The sequence below is a fragment of the Aedes albopictus genome, chromosome 1 (assembly GCF_035046485.1).
Source record: "Aedes albopictus strain Foshan chromosome 1, AalbF5, whole genome shotgun sequence".
NCBI lineage: Eukaryota > Metazoa > Arthropoda > Insecta > Diptera > Culicidae > Aedes > Aedes albopictus.
In genome coordinates this window covers 58,618,783-58,644,233 of record NC_085136.1, presented here as the reverse complement: position 1 = coordinate 58,644,233, position 25,451 = coordinate 58,618,783, and the positions used below count along the sequence as shown (strand labels likewise).

General features: G+C 39.8%; 1 long non-coding RNA gene across 1 annotated transcript in view; it reads left to right on the top strand.

Annotated features, from left to right (window-relative positions):
* Positions 1-342: 342 nt before the first annotated feature.
* The window catches only part of LOC134284960 (uncharacterized), a 241,904-nt gene continuing 216,795 nt past the window's right edge, over positions 343-25,451 (top strand). Inside the window, exon 1 of the long non-coding RNA XR_009996031.1 lies at positions 343-814. This is a non-coding gene — a long non-coding RNA (uncharacterized LOC134284960). The remainder of the gene's footprint in view (positions 815-25,451) is intronic.

Below are 25,451 nucleotides of genomic sequence, written 5' to 3'. Positions count from 1 at the left end.
TGAAATGGCCATAACTCCGGAATGCCTTGACCGATCCGGATCATTTTCACTAGCAAACAATGCGGTAAAATTCCGGTTCGATTCGAGCTATGATCCGAAAAATCGGCCAATGGGAAGTGCCTTAAAAGTGAGTAAATTTATTTTGCGCACAGACATACATACATACGCACATACATACAGGCATCATCTCAATTCGTCGAACTGAGATGATTGGTAATGTGACTTGACCCTCCGAACATTCTATCGAAATTTCGTTTTTTGAGTCTCAAACTCCAAACTGAAACCGTGAAATTACCGACTAAAGTTGACTTTTTTTCCTTTTTATATTTTCATTCACAGGAATGACATCCAAGAGTGCCATGTGTCATCGCCGGTGGTGAAACCCATCGAACGTCCACCCCACCTCCAGAAGAGTGTCCAACCCCTCGTCCCCTCATAGTTTTATTTTGCACGGCTATCTGTGTGATTTTCCCACAATCCTGTAGTGCGCCGAAATAGTTTGCCAGAGCATCAAAGTAACCCGTCCCACCACCGCCCGGATCGAATCCGCCGCAGAATCAGAGAAGAGAGAGCAGAGATTACACCGTAGCTTTTAGTGTTCGGAAAAGTGGAAAATTTTCATCGAGGGGTTTTCAGTGTGTGTAAGTGGGTGTTTGTGCGCCGTTTTGGGTAGTTTGGAGTGAGCAGAGGGAGCGAGAAGACCCGAGGAAACCGCGGCCAATACACGGCGAAGCAACAGAAGCAGCAATAATGGGCAAGAAGAATTCGAAACTAAAGCAGGACACCATCGATCGGTTGACGACGGCGACATACTGTGAGTATTTTTGGAAATTTTACGACTTTTGAATGGATCAAATTTAGCGTGCGTGGGAGGAATGGGTTGCTTGGTTTTATGGGTGAGTGGGACGAATAAAAGCTTTGAGGTTAGAGTTAATTATGGGGATTATTGAGGGACGATGCGGTGCCTTCTGCAGGATTTTCAAATTGGTTAACCTCCCGGTTGAATACCACCAAACCACAAAGTTAACGTGGCAAGCTGTTCCGGAACTGGATTTTCCATTAAAGGGAGATATCAGGAAATCCACTTAGGCGGTAGTTGTTTGAAAGGAGAAGAAACTTTTAGTTTTGGTTAGTAGAGTGAACCGGATGCGTCGAGGAAGAAAGCAAATGAAAGAACTTTGTGATAAAAATTGTTTCAAAAGTTTTCTTCTTTCTACACCGTTAGCAGTGTACGGTATGAAAATGTTGCAATAACAATTTTGATTAAAGTAGTCCATATAGGTAGGAAATAGCGAATAACTAAAAGCGCCATTTCTGGGGAAATTTAACACTTTCCACAGTTTTCAACCTTAACTTACCCTTCCGAAACACTGAAACAAGTGAGCTCATTAAAATTCAGCGCCAAACACCCTGCGAGAAACTTATTCAGGAGAAGTTTTTTCCCTCTCTTTTGACCTAAGAAACACACCCACTACAATCCATTCCATCCAAATCCAACACTCAGAAGCTGCCCCTAAAATAACTCACCAAAGTAGACATTTGCACCGTGTCAGCATCTCACTGGAAGCACTGGTAGAAAATCATGCGGGAAACACCACCGTGATCAAAGTAAGCGAGAAGTGTTAAACCGGGGTCCTTATTCGAAGGCAGGTCACGTGTACCAACGTACCTACCGTATATGCGAAGCTGAAGTACGCGCGCCAAGGGACACACAGAAAAAAGTGAATTTCATTCGTTTGCAAACTTTTTCGCAACGCACAGTCAACTACTGTCATGTGAGTGGACGTGGATAGGTTGTTGGGCACACTTGAAGTAATGCATGGTAGAGGAAGTTTGATTTCCCACCCGTCTTCAATATATGTAGGTAGTGTGAAGTTCGAAAGTAATAGAAAAGTGTTGTCGTTTTTTCTTTCTATATTGAATTGCTGTCATCGGGATCGTCGATGGATGCTGGAACGTGCCGAAATGGATGATTTTTACACTGTCAAGAACTGGATTATAAAACTTGGCGGTTTATGTTGGAAAAAATTGAAGTGGCGAAAACTGACAAGTTGTTGGTGTTTATCTATTTGATATCTTTTTAGAAATGTGCTATTCTATAAGGGGCTGTCCATAAACCACGTGGTCATTTTTTTGGGACTTCTCAATCCCAATTCATCTGGGATTCCTTCAGGATTTTCTCCGGAGATAAGACCAAAAGTTCCTTGTGGGAAAGTCCTTCCTTTCAGGAATTTTTTCTGGATTTATCCCAGGTTTCCTCCAGGAGTTCTCTCCGGGATTGCTTAAGAAGTTCCTTCCAGACATTCTTTTAATAATTGCAAGAATTCGTCCAGAAAAAAAAACTTCTTGAAGGATTCCGCCTAGAACTTATTCTAGAATTAGTTTAGGATCTCCTTCCAGGATTACTCAGGGATTGCATCCTGGCGTTTCCCCTCCATTCAGCATTTTTTTATGGAATATTTCCAGCAGTATTGTTTAAATAAATTCCTCCGGATGCTCGTTCTGGGTTTCCTTCAAAAGCTCCTTCTGAGGTTATATTTCTCCAGGATTTCGTTCTAGTAAAAGTACTTCTGAAGACATTCATTCCCATTCACTGAAGAAACCTTTAAAGAAATCTCAGAAGGAACTCCTGAGGTATCACAAAACTAATTCCTGAAGGATTCCTACTACTTCTGGATGCATGCCAGACGGAACTTCCTCAGGAATTTCAGAAAAAAAGCTTCTGGAAGAATCACAGAGGGAACTTCTGAGGGAATTCTGGAAAGACCCTTGGAATCTTAAGAAACTCTTTGAAAATCCCAGAAGGCTCTTAATAAAATCATGATAGGAAGGACATCGCATACAGACATATACAACACAAAACCACAGACAAACAGACGTAACACTCTTCCAAACGACTTGGCACATGTATTTAACGATCAATTCAAATTTCATTTGATTCGCGCAATCGTTGCTGAATGATGCAAACGAAAATTGCAGACGAGTTATGTAGTAGTGTGCGTGTTAGACAAACGTCAAATCGAAATCCATCATGGCCGACAGTGTCTCGCGCGCTTCTACCAACAGATGGCAATATGCTTGTGAAAAAGACACAGGGCAAAAATATTGAGTGTGAATTTCCTCTAAGTGTTACGTCTGTTTGTCTGTGATATAACATAAATTTTGCCCTGTTACCCTAGTGGATAACAATTTCCGAAGACAGGATGACGAGGTTTCATTAACCCGGGAGTTGTCACGTCGTGTTCTGAGTACACGCACCATGAAAAATGTACGCTTGTGGTACACAGCGTGAGCGCGGCGTCACTGCAGGTAGTCTAAGACGCGATTGCTCGAGGGTTAATGTTTAAGGTCCCATCAGTCAATCCTGTAATCGTATTTTCTCTGGCAGGTTGCCTTCATAGCTTGGGTTTTGTCTAAGAATTTCTAATCCTAAGAGGGCATCCCGATTCGGGTTTCATCACTAGAGTTCTTTAACTTGAAGTCTGTACCAGGGAAAGGTTTACATCTCTAGGTAAGTGGGGGCAGGATGGGTCACCTAAGAAATGGATCACTATAACTTTCTAAATATAAATCGCATTTCTCTGTATTCTACCACGATTCTCAGATACACTAGTCAGCTATGATATAAGAGTATAAAAAGGTAATAAAGTTTGAAACCTGCTTCTTGACAAACAATTTTCAAAACATGACCCATCTTGCCCCACCTCATTTTAACGGGGGCAAGATGGGTCAGCTATTAGAAAACTCGATTTTCCTCCAACAAAAAATACTATATCTTCTAGTTTTTCTCTATACATCTAAGCTTCATACATGTACAGATTACATGAAGAAAGTGTTGATACATATCGGTAGATTATTCTCAGAACTAGAAGATTTTTGTTCGGGTAGCCATAAACGGACTTTGAAAACCTATATTTTTTGAAGGAAAATTTAAAAAATATGTTCTCAAATTTTCAGTGCTCTCATCGCTTTGATAGTGTAGGTCACAGAATAGGCTTTCCATGAAAAATAAAACATTTTCAAAAACTATGCAAACATACCGAAAAATTAGGGTGACCCATCTTGCCCCGTCTACACAATACACGTAGTTATATGGAATGTATAGCATAAGGAGTATAACGAAAAAAATATTTTATTTTTTTCTGTGCGAGGAACGTTTAGAATTTTCAAAACAATATACCACTTTTTTGTGTATCCCCGTCGTTCATCTGGGAAAATTATTGAAAGATTCAAAACATATATTGTGCGATTGAAAACGGTACTGACCCATCTTGCCCCCTGACCCATCTTGCCCCCACATACCATACTTATTCGCAGCCTGAAATGGCCTGAATGTTGGCAATCGAAATAGGATTGCGGGCCTCCATTCTGCCAGAGCCCTATAAATGTGCATTAATACTAGGGGAATATTAACAAGTTAAAATAAAACATTTAACACAAAAATAAAACTTGTAATAATTTCAGGAGGTATTCGTAAAGGAGCTCCTGAGGGAATCCCCGAACGAGCTTCTGGAATAATCCAAGAAAGATTCCAAGTAACTTCTTGAGGAATCCCAGCAACAACTCCTTGAAAAAATCACAGAATAAACTTGAAGATCTTTCAGAAGAAACTGCTGGAGGAATTCTCAAAAAAGGTAATCCCGTTCCGGAGTTATGGCCATTTCAGTGATCCGGACCAGCACCGCACCAGTTGAACCGGCCGTATATAAAACTGAACCAAGCCCCATCATACGACAAATCAAACTGCGATGATTTTTGTTACCCTTAGCATGGTTGACGAATTTTGTGCGGAGATCAACACTGGAGGCCAGAAATTGCACGATGTCGGCCCAAACATCAAGATGGCAGCCTAATGTTCAAGATGGTGGCTGTTTAATAGTGTTTGAGGTTCTAAAATCATTGAATATGGGTATATTTGGTATGAGGAAGAATTCTGGACTCAACAAATGGCAACCACAATATCCAAGATGGCGGCCTAAAACCCAAGATGGCGGCTCCAAATTTAAGATGGCGGCTGTTTTGTTGAGTTTTAGGCTCTAGAACAATGAAATATTGGTATATTTGGTATGGTGACGATGTCCGAAGTTCAAAAATGGCGACCACAATATCCAAGATGGCAGCCTAAAATCCAATATGGCGGCTCAGAATTCAAAATGGTGGTTATTTAATTGAGTTTGAAACCCATGAAATATGGGTATATATAGAAAGGTGAATATGTCCGGAGTCCAAAAATGGTGGCCAGAATATCCTAGATAGCGATCTACAATCTAAGATGACGTCCCAAAATTCAAGATGGTGCCTTTTCAATTGTGTTTTAGGCTTATAAAGCATTCAATATGGGTATATTTGGTATAGGGAGGGTTTGCGGAGTCCAAAAATAGCAACCAGAATACTCAAGATGACGGTTCAATATCCAAGATGGCGGCTGTTTATTGGAGCTTTAGGCTCTACATTAATTGAATATGGGTATACTTGCAATGGGGAGCAAGTCTGGAGTCTGAAAATGGCAACCAGAATGTTTAATATGGCGATTCTAATCCAAAATGGCGGCTCAAAATCCAGGGTTGCGGCATTTTGTAAGAGTTTAAGGCTCAAATATCCAAACCATATGGCCAATCGTGCCATGAAATGGATTTTTGTTAAACGTATGAAAGTGCAATATGCATCAGCATGTCACTTGAGTTTTGTTGATATTGTTTTTCGAAGGCACGAGAAAGGCGCCGTCACCGGTAAATGGATTAATTTGGGTATTTTTTTTTACATATCTTTATGGGCCTGGCAAATCGTAAATTCGTTTTGCAAAATTATTGTAGTGCAAGAGTGAATCCAACAAAGTTTTGATTAGATCGTGTGGCACTAAAGATTAGTAGTGCTATAATCCCAGTATATATAAAGTGGTGCATTGCATCGAAACACGGAAAGTGTCTTAGACGGCGGAAAGGGGCAGCGACATCTAAGAAGTGCCTGCCCTTGGAAAGCTCTGCCGTAAACAAGCTGAAGAAAATAATCCGGTTTACACTGTAGCGTTCAGGAGAACTTACCAATAACACTGAGGGTTTGTAGTTTCCAGAATCATTGGTGACATCGATTCAAGCTTCTTTCCTTTCTGTTGTGGGGCGTTTAAAATCTATAAAAAGTGATTTTTCGTAGAGCCGCATCTCCTCCACCACAAGGAGATAGCATTTTGTTTCAGAGAGAGTTCAGAATGTGAGCCAAAGTGCTTAAGTCTAAGTACAAGGACCAGGACACAGACTAAATACCTGTGTTCCATTCCTGGAGACAAAGGAGTGACATTTATCTTCTTAGCAACGTCACTCCCAGCAACTTTCACGTTAATATTTTTCAATAAGCTAAGTGGGTTTTACGATATGTCCCCACTCATTGGCTATCGTTTGCCATTTTCTACCAGGATTCCTTCAATGGATGGCTGTATATGTGCAGTGCATGCAAGACTAGACTATATGAAGTTTACTAAAATTCAAATACTTCGCGATGTAGTGACTAATTTTGAATCTGTTTGCATTATTATGAAGCTGAACATAATATCTTTCGATTATCTGAATACAGTTTTTGCGCCACACTGTTTGAATTTGAGAAATCTGCAAATTTATTGGGAAATTGAGAAATCCTAAAATTTTTAGAAAAATTTCCAATAAAATTAGGATGGTACAATGCATAACTTCATCCTACACGACCTACAGTAAACATTTCGGGCCAATCGGAGCATTAGTTGTGGAGCATAAAATCTGCCAAATCCACGAAAATCACCAGCCTTTTTTGGGAAGTCGAAAAGAAGGGTCTATTGTAATTCTTTTCCTTCTCGTTTTCGAACTCAGGGCCGCAGCACCCCTTTGCATCCCGCTCTTTCTTGTGTTTATCAAGGAGGATGAGTGAGAAAAAAGAAAAAGCTAGATTCGCCAATTAATTCAGCCATGCGTTTGGAAAACGACGGTTTGTTTTTCGACGTTATGTCTTCAGTTCAGTCTCTATTTGAACTTTCGCTGGAAGAATTTATGAAGGATTCCGTAGAAGATTGTTAAGAAGAATCTCCGGAGGAATTTCTAAAGAAAAAAAAATCCATGAAAGAGTTTTCAGAAAGCCCATTGGCAGTTTTCATAGAGGAATCCTGAATAAGTTTCTGAAGGTACCTCTGGGATATTGTTTTATGGAAATTCAAGGAGGATATACTGTAACAATCATGCAAGATAGAATATCTGGGATAGGTTCTTAAGGAAAAGAATATCAGGAAGAATTTAAACTTTAGAGGAATTTGGAAAGCAATCTATAAAAGATTTAAAATAGAAAACCCTTGAAGATTTTTTGAAGGACTCGCTGGAAGAAATTCTGAATGATTTCGTGGAATATTTTACAACGAACCCCTGTAGAGATTACTGAAATCATCCACGGAGGAGTTATTGTGAAAATCAATTGATGGTTTTCCAACTTTTGAAGGTATGTATTTCTTAAGCAACCCATGGAAGTTTTTGTAAAAGAATCCCTCGAAACATTTTTGAAGTAATCTTTGAATTCATATTTAACGCGGTATTACTCGTAATACTATGGTATTTGTTTGGATTTCAGTGACAGAGAAGTGTTGATTGTTTCAGATCATTGCCAACGTTTCGATTCTGTGGTTGGGATCTTCAACAGGACTCAATATTTATCACACGGTAAAACGTCGGTTGCTTTTGAGTTTCGCACAGCGATTGTTGCATTGGACCCTGTCACCTCGATTTAAATGATGGGTGGGTGGTTCTGTTCGAGTTACAACACTTGGGACTTTGGGAACATTTCTTTTCGTGTTTCCCGTGATGGAATTATTGGACTCATTTGTCAAGAAATTCCTTAAGAAAATTTCCGAAGATTTTTTAAAAGTATCCCTTGAGGACAAGCATTGAGTAGATTTTTTTGAATAATGGCTGAAGGGATCTCTGAAGGATTTATAAAATAACCTACGGAGAAATTTCGGAATAAATATCTAGTGTAAATTTTAAAAGAATCCCTGGACGAATTTTAGAAGAATTTCAGGGAGGAATTACTGACAATCCGTGGATAAACTTTTGGAGGAGTCTCTAGAGGAATTTGTGAAAAAAACTAACTGGAGGAATTTCTGGAACAATTCTTGGAAAGGATGGTAAAAAGTTACATACCATGCGAACTTTTTTTTATTGTCTTCGAAAACTAGCTTGCGGCATTCCAAACTTCATGATTTTGCAAAACAAGAGTATTGGGTCATGTTTCTTGAGATTCCGGAAACACTAGCCACTTCTCCGGATGTTCTGGAAACTTGGTGCCCCCAGAGAAGTGGCCACATTCTGACCGGTTCTTAAACCTAGCTTGCAAGTTATCAAACTTCATGATTTGAAACAAGAGTGTTGAACCATATATCTAGAAATTTTGGATACACAGGTCACGTCTCCGGATGTTCCGCAAACCTGGTGTTCCTGTGTATCCAAAATTTTTAGAACATGGTTGAACACTCTTGTTTTGCAAAATCAAGAAGTATGATAGCTTACAAGCTAGGTTAGAAAGTGACCACTTCCGTAGGGACCCACGTTTCCGGAACATTCGAAGAAGTGGCCATTGTTTCCGGAATTTCTAGAAACATCATCCAATACTCTTGTTTTGCAAAATCATGAAGTTTGGAATGCCGCAAGCTAGTTTTCGAAGGTGAATTATAGGTTGCACCTCTATCTGGTAAGGAGGTAACCCCAGTACTTCCGGCCATAAATCCGGAGAACGGGAAAATCCGAAACCATGATCCCGATTCCATAAACTAGAAGGATTTTGTTATCAACTGAGAAACGGCTGTGAATCAGAATTTTGAACTTTTGAAATTGGGAGCAAAAAGAGGGTCAGGCACATACGTGATAAACTTACCGATAGAGTTTCTAAGGAATTTGCAAAGAAATTTACGATAAGTTCCCAAATTTTTTGCCGCAGAAGCTAGCCAGGAAATTACCTAATGAAATCGCAAAGGCATGGCCGAAGAAATTCTAAAAGAACTACTGATGGAATCAATAGAATCGTCGAAGCAGTTTCAAAATAAAAAGTAGAAGGAATATAGGAATTGCCGATGGAATTTCAAAAAAAAAAACAAATATTATATTCTTTTCTAAACCAGCGATTTTGTAGTACATGTGATTTGTGTCATATGTTGTAGCGTGATGATTTTGTACTCATTACAATTTAGCTGAAAAAAAAATATTCTCATGTTCGCGTGATTGTGAGCGTTTCAGATGAACAATTCAGTTGGGATGGAATTTTCCTTAAGGAAACCTTGATGATGATAGGTGAATAGTAGAGTGAAGAAATGGGATGGAAGATTAAGTAAGATGAAATTTTCTCGAGATACCTTCAGCAATTCTTTCCGGGGTTTATTCAGACATATTTCTCGGAAATCTTCCCAGATGTTCCTTCCGGGGTTTCTGCTAGGATTGTTCCTGAGATTTCTTCAAGGTCTTCTGCAACGATTGCTTTAGAAAATTCTGAATGGATTCTTTAAGGAATTGTATTCGATATTCCTTCCGGGATTCCTGCTGTGATTCCTTAAAGGATTCCTCCCGAGAAGGAATACGAAAGAGCAAGGGCGTAGCCAGCTTTTCGGTCAGGGGGGGGCAAGCACTCTTAGCAAATTTCTGCCTACTAGCCTCTATATCTATACGCAATACGATGAAATTGAATATAATAACATTATATTTTAAAAGCATTGTTTAACCCTTCATCAGTCACACAGTTGTATTTTAAACAATACGTTAAAAAACTCGCCTGATCTACATGATTCAAGGTGGTGTTGGTAGCGGAGAGCAATTTCTGGAAGAATAAGAATTTTTAGGACTAGAATTTCCTGGTTCCTGCATGAGTCGTTTTTTAATTATCTTTAAATACTATTCGCTGAAGGAATTCCTCAGAAATCCTTGAAATAATCAAAACTAAATCATCAGGTAAACCTGGAGAAGTTTTTGGGTGCATCTCTGAAAAGATGATTGAAGGATTTCTAAAATTTCTGAAGGAACTCCTGAATGAATTTTTGAAGAGAAACTGAGAGGAATTTCTGAAGAAATAATTCGAGGAACTCCCGGAGCGGTCCCTGGAAGACTTTCTGGATAAATCCCTGGAGCGATTCTTACAGGAATGCCTGGAGGAAGCCCTAATGAATCCCTGGAGGAATTCCTGGAGAAATTCCCGGAGGAATCCCTGGCAGAATTTCTGAAAGTATACCTGGAGGAATTCTTGTATAAATTATGAGACGAATTCCTAGAGAAATATCTGAAGAGATCTCATGAGGAAATCCTAGATGAAATTCTAGATAAATTTCTGGAGAATTCCTTAGAGGAAGTTCTGGGAATTATGGGAAATTATGGGAGGAATCCCTAGAAAAAAATCAAAATAAATCTTTTCAGGAATCCCTAGAGGAAATCTAAGAGAAATTTAAAAAATCCTTGGGGGAGTTCTTGGAGAAATCTCTGAAGGAATTCCAGGGAGAATCCCTGAATCAATTCCTGGAAAAATCTCTAGAGAGAATCCTGGAGAAATGCCTGGAGAAACTTCTGAACAAATTCATGACGTAATTCCTGGAAGAATGATTGAATGAGACCCAACAAGAAATCCTAAAAAATTTCCTGGAGAAACTTCTTGGATGAATTCTTGGAGCAATCCCTGGAAAAAAATACTGGAGAAATCTCCAGAGGAATTCTGGGAGGAATTACTGAAGAAATTTCTGAAAAAAATCCCTTGAGAAATTCCAGGAGGATTTCCTGGAAGAAACCTTGGAGGAATTTCTGGAGGATCCCCGGAAGGAATCTCTGGGAATATCCCGGAAGAAATTCGAGGAGAATTACCTGCAGGAACCCCTCAAGCAATTCCTGGATAAATCTCTGAAAGAATTCCTGGAGGAATGTCTGGAGGAATCCCTTGAAAATCCTAAAAGGGGCTGTCCATAAACCACGTGGTCATGAGGGGGGGGGGGTTCGGCCAATGACCATTTTGTATGGACAAATAAAAATTTTTGTATGGACTAATGCCAACGCGGGGGGGGGGGGGGTTTGAAAAGTCCCAAAAAAATGACCACGTGGTTTATGGACAGCCCCAAAGTATTCATGAAGAATGTCTAAAGAAATCCCTTAAGGATTTCCTGAATTGCTGACATAGTTTCTAAAGGATGTCCAGGAGCAATTCCTGGAGAATTTCCTGGAGGAGTTCCTGAAGAAACTCCTGGGGTATATCCTGCAGGAATTCCTGGATAATTGCCTGGAGGAATTCCTAGAGGTGTCCCTGTGATAATTGCTGGAGAAATTTCTAAAGAAATTCTTGTAAGAATTACTGGATGAATTTCTAGAGGAATCTCCAGAGAAATTCTTGAAAATTTATATTTCTATATCTAAAAAAAAATCCCTTGAGAAATTCCTGGAGCGGAATTTCTAGAGGAACTCCTGGAGAAATCCTCGAAGGAATCCCTGAAGAATCCCTGGGGAATCCTTGAAGAAATTTGTGGATGAATCTCTGGAGAAATACCTAAGGGAATCCCTGAAAAATTCCTGAAGGTTTTCCAAGAGTTTCTCCTCCTGGAAGAATTTCTGAAGAAATCCTTAGAATCTTTGGAGGAACTTCTGGAGGATTTCCTGGAGCAATCTTAGAAGGATTTCCTGGAGGAATCCATGGGAAAATCCTTGGAGAAATTCGTGCAGATATCTCGGAGGAATTCCTGAAGCAAATTCTGATGGAATCTCAGGAGAAATTACTGGAGATATGCCTGGAGGAATCTCTAGAGGCATTGCTAACAAAATTTATGAAGGATGTCCTGGGGTAATTTCTGCTGGAATTCTTGGAGGAGTTCCTGGAGAAATTCCTGTATAAAATCCTAGAGCAATGCCTGGAGGAATTCCTATAGTATTCCTTTGGGAATTCCTGGAAGAATCTCTAGAGGAATTCTTGAAAGAATTACTGGATAAGCTTCTAGCGAAATCTCCAGAGGAATTCTGGGAGATTTATATTATTTTTCAATTTCTAAAAAAAACCCACGAGAAAATTTTGGATGAATTTCTGGCGAAATTTCTGGAGGAATTCCTGAAGGAATCTCTGGATAAATCCTTGAAGAAATTTGTGAAGAAATCCCTGGAGAAATCTCTAGAGAAATTCCTGAAGGAATACCTGGAGGAATCCCTGAAAAATTACTGAAGGTATTTCTGTAGAATTTCCTGCAAGAATTTCTGAAAAAACCCCAAGTTGATTTGCTGGAAGAATCCTTAGAGGAACTTCTGTTAAATTTCCTGGAGAAATCTTCTTGGAGGAATTCCTGAAGCAATTCATGAAGGAATATCAAGAGAAATTCCTGGAAAACTGCCTGGAGGAATCCCTGAACAAATCCTGAGGGTATTCCTGGAGAATTTTCTGGAAAACTTCTGAAAAAATTCCCAGAAGATTTTCAGGAAAAATTCCTGGAGAAATTGCTGACATAATTTCGGAAGGATGTGCAGGGGAAATTCCTGGATCAATTCCTTGAGTAATAATGAATTTCTGAAGAAATTCTTGGGGTAATTCCTGGAGAATTTTCTGGAGGAGTTCCTGGAGAAATTCCTGGATTAAAACCTGGAGAAATGCCTGGAGGAATTTCTGGAGGTTTTCCTTCGAGAATTTCTGCAGGAATCCTTGAAGAAATTCCCAAGGAAATTCCTGAAAGATTTTTTGGAGAAATTATTGCAACAAATATTGGATGAATATCTGGGGGAATCTCTAAAGGAACTCTGTGAGAAATTCCCATGAGAAATTTGTAAAGGAATTTCTAGGGAAATTTCCGGAAAAAAATCCTGGAGAAATCCTCGAAGGAATTTCGGAAGGACTCCTTGGGGGAATTCTAGGGGAAATTCGTGCAAAAATCCCTGGAAAAATCCCTGAAGATGCTCCTGGAGGATTTTTCCCTGAAGAGGAGACCCTGGAGAAATTCATGGATGAAATCCATGGAGGAATGCCTGCGTGGATTTCTGAAGGAATCCCAGGAAGAATTCCTGAAACAATTCCAGGAGAAACTCCTGGAACAACTCCTGGAACAACTCCTGGAGAATACCTGGAGGAATTTCGGGAGGAATATCTGGTTGAATTGCTGGAGGAATCGCTGAACAAATTCCTGGTGAAATCCCAACTAAAATTTTTGCTGTATAAGAGCTTAAGCGAGCTTTCTTCCAAGAGCGTTTGCTTCATAAGCTCCCAACTAACATTTTCAGCGCTATAAGCTTCAGTCATTTGCTTTCTGTTGTGTAACCATCGAGTAAAAGCAGTCAACGCTGAATAAAAGGAAAGCTAGTCAAATATAAATCATAAGCTAATACACGACTGCAAAACAAGCACCATACAGCTACCATACTCGGTTTTCAGAAATCCATTGCTTGTCATTGGGGCTGCCTTTACTCCACTCTATTACAACTCCGGGAGATTTCCCGGAAGATGTGAAAACTTTAACACATCGAATAGGAGTCCCCACTAACAAAACAGCTGCCACTATACAGTACAATTCGTTATACCGACAAATCCCCAATTCAGCAGCGCTTTAGAGGCCGTTATGCGATTCCATTACTGCTAGAAGCACGGCTTGTCGGATGTAAACATTATTGTCAAAACAAACTTTAAGCGGGATATATAGCTACTACACAAATTCTTTACAGCTATCCATCTCTGTGCTGTGAAATTATTTGGGTTGCTTTTATTGCACTTTAATTCAATGCCGGAAGATTTGTCGGAAGATGTGCAAATCGAGTAAGAGTCCCAGCCACTACAACAGCTGCTTTTATACAGAACGTTTTGTAATGTTGCCAAAACACAACACAGCAGCGCTTCGTAGCCGCTTAATGAACACTCTTTCAGCTAGAAGCTGTGAAGAAGAATCTGTTGGCACAACCACACAGCTTGTTCAATGTAAACATTATTGCGTTTGACGTTTCACAAGCTTTTGCAGCAAGATGAAGTTGGGTAAGGTTTCTTGTAGCACAATTATGAAGCCTTGTCTGGAGTAAAACAAAACGGGCTATTTTACATGTTATTTATATATAGCAGAGTGGCAGCCAGGACATCATCGGGACCAGTGGATACGGAGATCGGGAGTTCGATTCCAAGTAGCGGCAAGTACTTTAATTATTCAATTTTAAAAGTGATAATTCCAGTTCCACATGTATTGCTTCACGGTATCCATAACCTAATTATATTTAATCGATTAATTTGGGGATGCCGTATAACTATTATTAACCAACAGTGACAAGGCTGAGAGAGCGCCTTCTCAAGATGTTATTCAGTTACTGGTTACATAGGAGCCGAGAAAAGAGCTATGACTTGGTGGCATAGAAGCTTCTCGCACAGCATATACTTGCTGATTAAGTTCGCCAGATTCATTGGTATAGGGCTTGCATAGAAGCTTCCATCTATATGTACAACACAGTAACTCAGCATCAAGCCGTATTGAGGACGCTTTGTTGACGTTTACATTCACAAAAAATGTTAGTTGGGCTGTTATGCAGCTACTTTTGTTAGTAGGGATCTCTGCAAGAATCCAAGGATGAATTTCTGGAAGAATACCTGGAAAATTTCCTGGAAGAATGCCTACGAGAACCCCTAGTGGAATTCTTGGAGGATACCCTGAAGTAATTCCTTCAGAAATCTTTGGATGAATTCCTGTAGGAGTCTCTGGAAAAAATCCTTAGAGGAATCCTTTGAAGATTTCTTGGATAATTTTCTGTAGGAATTCTTGGAAGAATTCCGGAAGCAATTCTTAGAGGAATCTCTGGAGGAATGCTTGGAGGAAGTTCTGAAAGAATGCATTGAGGAAAACCTGGAGGATTTTTTGGAGGAATCTTTGAAAAAGAAATCTTGTAGGAATTTTTGGAGTGATTCCTGGAGGATATCCAAGAGGCATACCTGTAGAAATTCTTGAACGAATCTCCAGAAGAACTCCTGGAGAAATCTCTAGAAGAATTTCTGGAGGAATCTCAAGATGAAATTAAATTCCTAGAGGAAGCCTTGAGGAAATACGTGGATGTATCTCTTAAGAACTCCGTAGAGGAATACCAGGAATAATTCCTGAAGAAATCGCAGATGGAATTCTTGGATAAATTCTGGAGGCATCCTCAGAAGAGTTCCTGATGAAACTCCAGAAGCAATCCCGGAAGCAATTTCAAGAGGAGTTCCTAAACAGTTCCTGGAGGAAGTACTAAATTATTTCCTGGAGGAGTTCCTTAAAGAATACAAGGAGAAAATTCTGAAGGAATCTTAAGAAGAGTTTTTGGAAGAATCTATGAAGAAAATTTTAAAATAAATAGTTCCAGAAAGAATCACAGAAGGTATTCCCGAGTGAAGCCCTGCCAAAAATCTTGGAGGAATCCATGGAGGAATTCCTGGAAGATATCCTAGAGAAATGCCTGTAGGATTAACGGAGGAATCTCTGGAAATACTCCTGGAGGAATCTCTAGAAGAATTCCTGGAGGAATATCTAGAGGCATTTCTGAAGGAATCCCAGGTTGATTGTTTAGGGGAATCCCTGCAGCACTTCCCAGAGAAATCCCTGGAATAATTCCTGGAGGAATTTCTTTAGAAATTCGTGGAGGAATCCCTTGAGAAATTCCTGTAGGAATCCCAGGAAGAACTCCTGAAGAAATTGCAGATGGAATCCTTGGAGAAATCCTGAAGGAATTCTAAGAAGAGTTATTGGAGGAACTCCATGAGGAATCCCTGCAGAAGCTTCTGAAGAAATCTAAGGCGGAATCCCGGAAGCAATTCCTAGAGGCATTCCTTAAGGAATCCCTAAACAGTCCATGGAGGAAGTATTGGATTAGTTCCTGAAAGAATTTTAAGAGGAACTCTTTAAAAAGTGTTCCTAGGGGAACAGTGTTGGTAAACTCATACCCAAAGCACACTCATGAACTACTCCTGCGTGAGCAAACTCGCACGCGATTCTGCATCGTTTTCTCACGCGCGAGAATTTCATGCAAAATCTCGCACTCACGAGTCAAGCGCTGAAATCTCGTTCGCTTGTAAATTTGAATTAAATCAATTTGAACGGCATTCAATGTTGTTGTACGCTAGATTTGCTTTTGTTCTATCATACAATCCTATAAACTTCGATGCAAACATTGAGAACACCAAGAAATAAAGGAATGAGTGAAATCATGAGTGAACTCATGCATGATTTTTTCGGCGGTGAGTTTGACGAGTCAAGAATCGCGCGTGAAACAACTCAAGCATGAGATTTGAGAGTTTGAGTTTTTACCAACACTGCAGGGGAATCGTTCGAGGATTTTTTAAATAATCCCTTGAGTTTTTCTTGAAAGGAACCCAGAAGAAATTCCCGTGTGATTCCCTGGAGCAGTTCTTGAAGGAAAACATGGAGGAATTCCTGAAAAAACCCATGAGGAAACCGGGAAGCAACCCCATGAGGAATTCTTTGGGAAATCCCAGGAAAACTTTCTTAACAAATTACTGGAAAATATTGTGCTGGAAAAAAATATGGAGGAATGCATGTCTGCAATAATTTTTGGTCGAACTATTGTTGGAATCTTTGGATGGACTCAAAAAAGAATGGTTGTACAATGTTTTAAGGAGCTCCTGGATTTTTTTAGCAAATCTGATAAAATTTCCTGTAAAGGCTTCTGGAAAATATTCCTGCTGAAATATATGAATTATATCTCTAGTGGAATTCTTGAAGGAATAGATGAAGAAATTCTTAAAGAAATCTCTGAAGGAACACTTGCAGAAATACCTAAAAGAATTCTGTTGACATTCCTTTGAGAATCACCGAAGAAATTCCTGGAGGCATCCTCGAAAAAACACTGGAACAATCACCGGAGGTATCTCTATAGATATCCCAGGATGAATTCCCGGAGGTGTAACCCATAGAGGAACTCTTGAAAAATTCTCTGGAGCAATCTATGACGAAATCACTGAAGGAAGCTATGAAAAAAATCCTGGAGGAATTCGTCGATGCATCCTTGCAGAAGTATCTATAAAAAAAATCTGAAGGAATCATGGGAGGAATTCTTGACGCATTTCATGGAACAAAACGTGAAACAATCACAATCGGAACCCTGCAAGATGTCGATGGAAGGAGAAACGAAGGAGAAACTCCTGGAGACGTCCCTTGTGAAATTTCTGAAAAAATCTCTGAAGAAGTTCCTGAATAAATGCCTAAAGTAATTTTTGAAGGTGTCCTTGAAAGTATTCGTAAAAAAATCTCAGGTGTTTTGCTCTCTGCATGACGTTTTTTATAATTAAATACTCTTGTGAAAATTCGTGTTGCAGCAGCACATAACTGCACTCTATAGCAGCATATGGTTCGACAAAGACCTTTGTTTTCTCTACCGGAACCGGTTCCGGCATATCTGGAAAATTTGGCATTCTGTTTTTGTATTCCATGAATAAACAACACAAAATTTAGCCATTTAACCAAGCTTGTTATTTGGTAAAAAAAAATCTAAGATAAGATTGAAGTGGTTATCTTGGAGAAATATTTGGTGAAATTTCCTGTGGTTATCGAGTAAAAAAGATTTGATAATTATGGACAAACACACAAATTATTAAAATAATCTTATTTTGAGAATTTTTTTCTGGAACTCTGAATTATTGATAATATTTGAGTTGGCTCGATATTAAAAAAAAAACTGGCGGCCAGGGGGGGGGGGGGCACGCCCCCCCCCCTGCCCCCCTCTGGCTACGCCCATGCGAAAGAGTATGAATTTCAGCTGAGATTTCTTCAGCCATTGTGGGATTTGTTTAGGTATTCATGTCGGAATTTCTGAAGGGATTCCTTCAAAAATTCTTCTCGAGCTATTTCAGGATTTCTTCTACGGTCCTTTTGGGATTCCTGCTTAGCTTCAAGTCAGGATTCCTCTAAGGATTCCATCAAATATTCTCTGTGAAAGGACTTTTTCAGGAATTCTAGGCGGCATTATTTCAGGAATTTCTGCCGGGATTACTTCACGGATACCAGAGCAAGAATCCAAAGGAAATTCTTTCAGGTATGCCGTCGTTCCTGCTGGTATTGCTTGAAATATCTCTACTGGGATTTCTTCTGTGATTATTTCAGGAAAAATTGACAAAAATGATTGAAGAACCTATTTTAAAATCTTTAATTTTAATCAAGCGCATATCAACTAACTCTAAAAAAAGTTAGGATATCATGATGATTTAAATTATGCAGCTTGTTTTACGTGCTAACTATGCTAACTATGCTATGACTCGACACTGAGGTGACGGTAATTGTATTTTATTTCGTATATGATTGAATCGCATAAGATGGTACATAGCATCGCAATACTATACACTGAAAATCGCATTAGTAACGCTCAAAGTCACATAGGCTATTATTGTTCCATCAATGCACGCATTGAACGCCTAAGGCACATTTTCAGCATCTTATGCGAAGTAACTTTCACGAATCAAAGTAGTCTGGACTAACCCCAGATCTGTATGCCTGTGCCCAGTATGTATGTACTCAACCAGGGAAAAAAAGTTTGCAAACGAATGTTATTCACTATTCTGTCGCTCCCTTGGCGCGCGTATTCAGGCTCCAGAGCTCCGTCCACATACTCACACGTAATCAGCCTTCGGAAAACAGAAAGCTCCCGTTTCAAACACTTCTCGCTTAGTTTTGTTGGTTCTTTTTCTTCTTTATACGTGCTTTTCCAGAGACGGTGCTGACGACGATGCGAATGTCTTCTTTGGTGAGTTATTTTCGAGTAGCTTTGGATTAGAAATGGGTGTTGGTTGAGAGGTGAAAAGTGCTAGGGAACACATCTTGAGAAAAAAGTTTCTCACGAAGTGTTTGATGCTGAATTTTAATGAGCTCACTTGTTTCAGTGTTTTGGAGGGGTTAGTTATGAAATTCAATGTTATGAATTTAGAGATAATCAAACAAGTTGTCATTTCCAAGACAGTAAAAAATAAGTAAATGGAAAAAGGTTCCCAATTGTACGGAAAAGAAAAATCGATAGAAATTGCTCTCTGCTGCGTTGTGAGTTATTTCACGGTCGCCATGTGATGCTATATGCCATCCTTTCAGGCAATCCATCAATATTCTTTCGAGAGCTCCTCCAGTGATTCCGTTGGAGATTTTTTGAGGAATTTCGTACGCCAAGTGTACTGGAAAGGCTATATGTTCACTACAAAAATGTTTTTTTTTATAGAAGACCCGGAGGGTCGAGTAGCATATACCAATCGAATCAGCTCGACGGATTGAGCTGATGTCTGTGTGTGTGTGCGTAATATGTATGTGTGCATGTGTATGTACAAAATACACTCACATCATTGTTTGACAATAAACCTCAACCGATTTTTATGATCCATTGTTTCCTATTGAAACTGGTTTGGATCGGTCCAGCCGTACCGGAGTTATTGCCATTTATGTTTTCCGGACCGTTACCCCTGAAAGGGAATAATGCTATAAGCCCATGCATACGACACATCAAACCGAGACAATTTCAATAATCTGATAAATGGTGAGCAGGAAAACCATATCCGAAGCGGTAGTGTTCCGGAATAGGTTCCGGGTGTCTCGCAGGAGGTGGCCAAATATAAAAATGAACCAAACCCAAGCATGCGACACATTAAATCGCGGCTCTGTAGGAAACCCGATGAACAAGCGGGGGATTCTGTAGGTAACCTGATGGAACAAGCGGTAGTATTCTAGGAAGGGGCCAAATGTTGATGTAAACAAAACCCGTTCATGCAACAGCGCTTTTTTCGATGAACTGATGAACGGTTTGCTACGAAATAGCTTCAGATTACACTGAAGACTACCGATTGTGTTTCAGAACCGGTTCCGGGTGTCCCGTTGGAAGTGATCAATTGTAAAGATGAACTTAACTCATGCATGCGATACAACAGTTCGCGGCTTTTCTGGAAACATGACGAACAGTTAGCAAGAAAATCGTTAATATTCCGGTACCGGTTCCGGGTGTCCCACCGGAAGAGATAAAATGAAAAATTAAACAAAACCCGTACATGTGGTACATCAAATAGCAGCATTTCGGATAGCCTGATAACGGTTAGTAAAAACATAGTCTCAAACCATTTTTGAGACAACCGGTAGTGTCCCGGACCCGGTTCTGGGTGGCCCACCGGAAGTGGTAAAATGTTAAAGTGAAACAAAGCCATTCATGCGATGCATCAAATCGCGGCTTCTAATGTAACATAATGAAAGTTGAGTAATGAAATATTCTATGATCATATTTGGGACATTCGGTAGTGTCGTGGAATCGGTTCCGGGTGTCTCGCCGGAATTGGTCAAACGTAACAGTGAACCAAACCCATGCATGTGGCACATAAAATAGCGGCTTTTTCGATAACCCAATCAACGGTTAACAAGAGAATTGACTCCGACCACATTTAAGACTATTGTAAAGTGTTCTGGAACCGGTTCCAGGAGTCTCGTCGGAAGTGATCCGATGAAAAAGTGAACCAGCCCCATGCATGCGGTACATTATAACACGGATTTTTTTTTTTGGTAATTTGTGAACGATTAGGGAGAAAATGGCCTCAGACCACATTGAAAACTATCGATAGTGTTCCTGAACCGGTTCCGGGTGTCCCGCCGCAGGTTGCCATATGTAACCAAACCTATGCATGCGCCACATTACATCGCAACTTTTTCAATAATCTGAAAAACAGTTATCAAGAAAACTTTCTCAAACCACATTTGAGATTACCGGCAGTGCTTCGGAACCGGTTTAGCATGTCCCACTGAATTTGGTCAGATATATGCGATTTCTTCACTGATTGTTTCAGGAAATAATACAGTGGTTATTGAAAATTTAGGTATAATGCACGGTCCATTTACGTACCACCCGTGATGAAACAATATAAATGGAGTTATATAATGTACGAAATCACGAATCCGACAGGTGTTGGATTTTCTTATTAGTAGATATTAGCTTCATATTTTCAGAAGGAAAACGACATGTGGAAATATCAAACGTTTCTAACTTACCGAACGTAGAATGAAAAAAATAAAATAAAAAATATCCGGCATTACAAATATTGCAACCACCGCAAAAGCGGTGATTGTGGCGTGCATCCCAAATCTCTGAAACTACCTCACAACAACCAACAGTCCGTGTCGTAATGCATCTGTGTTACGGAAAACTGGAGGGCAGATCTATGTTTTTTTTTCGCGCTGTAGTAAATGCGAACACCATTGTTAGCTACTTTATGAGTTTTGCTTATTGTTTCCTTCCCGGTTCGCCCAGTTTTATCCGCCGCATCTGGCGACGGTCAGCTTGCGCTACTTTATGGAATCACCATTTCGAAGCCGGAGCAAGTGACCCTAGAAAAAATTGTAGAAGAATCACAGTATCACAACAATACGTTCGATGGGAATTTAAAAATTCTAGATGAATTTTATTGTACACAACCTTGTGGTCAAAATTATAATAATGTGGAATCAACTTGTATGCAGGGTTTTTTTTCGCCAAAGATAGAAAACAAAATCGTCATACATACAACTGTTTTTCGATGCGGAAAAGAAAAATCGCAGAAAGGTGCTCTCAGCCACGTTTTTGAGTTATGTCACGGTCGCCATGTGATGTTAGATGTTATCATTGAAATATCCACACTATTCCAATTCACAATATTTCTAACCTTCATGGGCAGCAAGACTTCTGTGAATCTAACAACCAGCTTTCATCAACCAGTTTTATTTTTCCGTGTTTTTACTGGTTGGTGGGAATCTAACAACCAGTTTTTGTACCGTACTTGAACAAAGGGGTGACTTTGTACCGATAAAAGATTAATCCTGTAAAACATGTGTCCGATCCATCGCAACAACTGAAAATGTTGCGCAACGTGAAAAAGTTGCATTGCTATGAAAAATGTTGCATGGTATGGTTACATAGCAAAAAAAATGTTGCATGCTGCAAAACATTACCTCCATAAGAATACCTATGTAGGCGTCATGCGATGTAGTGTCATGCGATATTAAAAATGTTGCACGATATAAAACACGTTGCATGACATTGAGAATGTTGCATCTCATGAAAAATGTTGCATGCCTCCAAAATGTCACCTTCATGAGAGTACTAGTATTGGTTGTATGTCACTTATAACAATAATGTTGCATGATACAAAAGGTGTATGCCATTAAAGTTGTTGCATGACATGAAAAATGTAGCATCACAAGAAAAATGTAGCATGGCCGCAAAAGATCACCTCTGATAGAATACTAATGTGGGTAGGATGTCAAACAATAGAAAGAATGTAGCTGACATGTTGCAGATATGAAAATTGTTGCATCGCATGGAAAACGTTGCATGCCTGTAAAATGTCACCTTCATGAGAATACTAGTATTGGTTGTATGTCACTTATAACAATAATGTTGCATGATACAAAAAGTGCATGCCATGAAAGTTGTTGCATGACATGAAAAATGTAGCATCACAAGAAAAATGTAGCATGTCCGCAAAAGATCACCTCTGATAGAATACTAATGTGGGTAGGATGTCAAACAATAGAAAGAATGTAGCTGACATGTTGCAGATATGAAAATTGTAGCATCGCATGGAAAATGTTGCATGCCTGTAAAATCCCAAGTAACCACGGTGCTGAAGCCTTATTGCATGCAGATATACGGTGTATTTAGTGCAATCATTACTTTACATGCAAACTTAAGGTTGATTTAAAGTGGAAGTGGGCAATTATAGAATCAAATTAAGATTAAACTGGTATAATCTTGGAGCAGTCGCATAATTGCCCATTTCCACTTTAAATCAACTTTAAGTTTGCATGTAAAGTAATGTTTGCTCTAAATGCACCGTATATCAGCATACAATGAGGCTTCCAGCATCGTGGTTACTTGGGATGTCACTTTCATGAGAGTACTAGAATTGGTTGTATGTCACTTATAACAATAATGTTGCATGATACAAAAAGTGCATGCCATGAAAGTTGTTGCATGACATGAAAAATGTAGCATCACATGAAAAATGTAGCATATCCGCAAAAGATCACCTCTGATAGAATACTAATGTGATTTGGGGCCAGTTCACTGATTTCATGTAGGGAAAATGTTTGACTTTTAACAACCACTTTCCTTGTATATGGGTAACCCACCCTAAATCGTCATTTGGCAAAAACTGCCCGATAGAAAGTGAATGTCTCCCTCCTAAACCTTAAGTTTAGACCCCAAGTCATCTACTAAGGGCAAAGACTTGAGGCCAGTTCACTGAATTTGTGTGGTAGAACTGTTTGACTTTTAACAACCACTTTTCCTTGTATATGGGTAACCCACCCTAAATCGTCATTTGGCAAAAACTGCCCGATAGAAAGTGAACGTCTCCCACCTAAACCTTAAGTTTAGACCCCAAGTCATCTTCTAAGGGCAAAGACTTGAGGCCAGTTCACTGATTCTGTGTGGTAGAACTGTTTGACATTTAACAATCACTTTTCCTAGTATATGGGTAACCCACCCTAAATCGTCATTTGGCAAAAACTGCCCGATAGAAAATGAACGTCTCCCTCCTAAACCTTAAGTTTAGACCCCAAGTCATCTTCTAAGGGCAAAGACTTGAGGCCAGTTCACTGATTTCATGTAGGAAATATGTTTGACTTTTAACAACCACTTTTCCTTGTATATGGGTAACCCACCCTAAATCGTCATTTGGCAAAAACTGCCCGATAGAAAGTGAACGTCTCCCACCTAAACCTTAAGTTTAGACCCCAAGTCATCTTCTAAGGGCAAAGACTTGAGGCCAGTTCACTGATTCTGTGTGGTAGAACTGTTTGACATTTAACAATCACTTTTCCTAGTATATGGGTAACCCACCCTAAATCGTCATTTGGCAAAAACTGCCCGATAGAAAGTGAACGTCTCCCTCCTAAACCTTAAGTTTAGACCCCAAGTCATCTTCTAAGGGCAAAGACTTGAGGCCAGTTCACTGAATTTGTGTGGTAGAACTGTTGACTTTTAACAACCACTTTTCCTTGTATATGGGTAACCCACCCTAAATCGTCATTTGGCAAAAACTGCCCGATAGAAAGTGAACGTCTCCCTCCTAAACCTTAAGTTTAGACCCCAAGGCATCTACTAAGGGCAAAGACTTGAGGCCAGTTCACTGATTCTGTGTGGTAGAACTGTTTGACATTTAACAACCACTTTTCCTAGTATACAGGAAACTCACCCTAAATCGTCATTTGGCAAAAACTGCCCGATAGAAAGTGAATGTCTCCCTCCTAAACCTTAAGTTTAGACCCCAAGGCATCTTCTAAGGGCAAAGACTTGAGGCCAGTTCACTGAATTTGTGTGGTAGAACTGTTTGACTTTTAACAACCACATTTCCTTGTATATGGGTAACCCACCCTAAATCGTCATTTGGCAAAAACTGCCCGATAGAAAGTGAACGTCTCCCTCCTAAACCTTAAGTTTAGACCCCAAGTCATCTTCTAAGGGCAAAGACTTGAGGCCAGTTCACTGATTTCATGTAGGAAAAATGTTTGACTTTTAACAACCACTTTCCTTGTATATGGGTAACCCACCCTAAATCGTCATTTGGCAAAAACTGCCCGATAGAAAGTGAACGTCTCCCTCCTAAACCTTAAGTTTAGACCCCAAGGCATCTACTAAGGGCAAAGACTTGAGGCCAGTTCGCTGATTTCATGTAGGAAAAATGTTTGACTTTTAACAACCACTTTCTTTGTATATGGGTAACCCACCCTAAATCGTCATTTGGCAAAAACTGCCCGATAGAAAGTGAACGTCTCCCTCCTAAACCTTAAGTTTAGACCCCAAGTCATCTTCTAAGGGCAAAGACTTGAGGCCAGTTCACTGAATTTGTGTGGTAGAACTGTTGACTTTTAACAACCACTTTTCCTTGTATATGGGTAACCCACCCTAAATCGTCATTTGGCAAAAACTGCCCGATAGAAAGTGAACGTCTCCCTCCTAAACCTTAAGTTTAGACCCCAAGTCATCTTCTAAGGGCAAAGACTTGAGGCCAGTTCACTGAATTTGTGTGGTAGAACTGTTGACTTTTAACAACCACTTTTCCTTGTATATGGGTAACCCACCCTAAATCGTCATTTGGCAAAAACTGCCCGATAGAAAGTGAACGTCTCCCTCCCAAACCTTAAGTTTAGACCCCAAGTCATCTTCTAAGGGCAAAGACTTGAGGCCAGTTCACTGATTTCATGTAGGAAAAATGTTTGACTTTTAACAACCTTTTTCCTTGTATATGGGTAACCCACCCTAAATCGTCATTTGGCAAAAACTGCCCGATAGAAAGTGAACGTGTCCCTCCTAAACCTTAAGTTAAGACCCCAAGTCATCTACTAAGGGCAAAGACTTGAGGCCAGTTCACTGAATTTGTGTGGTAGAACTGTTTGACTTTTAACAACCACTTTTCCTTGTATATGGGTAACCCACCCTAAATCGTCATTTGGCAAAAACTGCCCGATAGAAAGTGAACGTCTCCCTCCTAAACCTTAA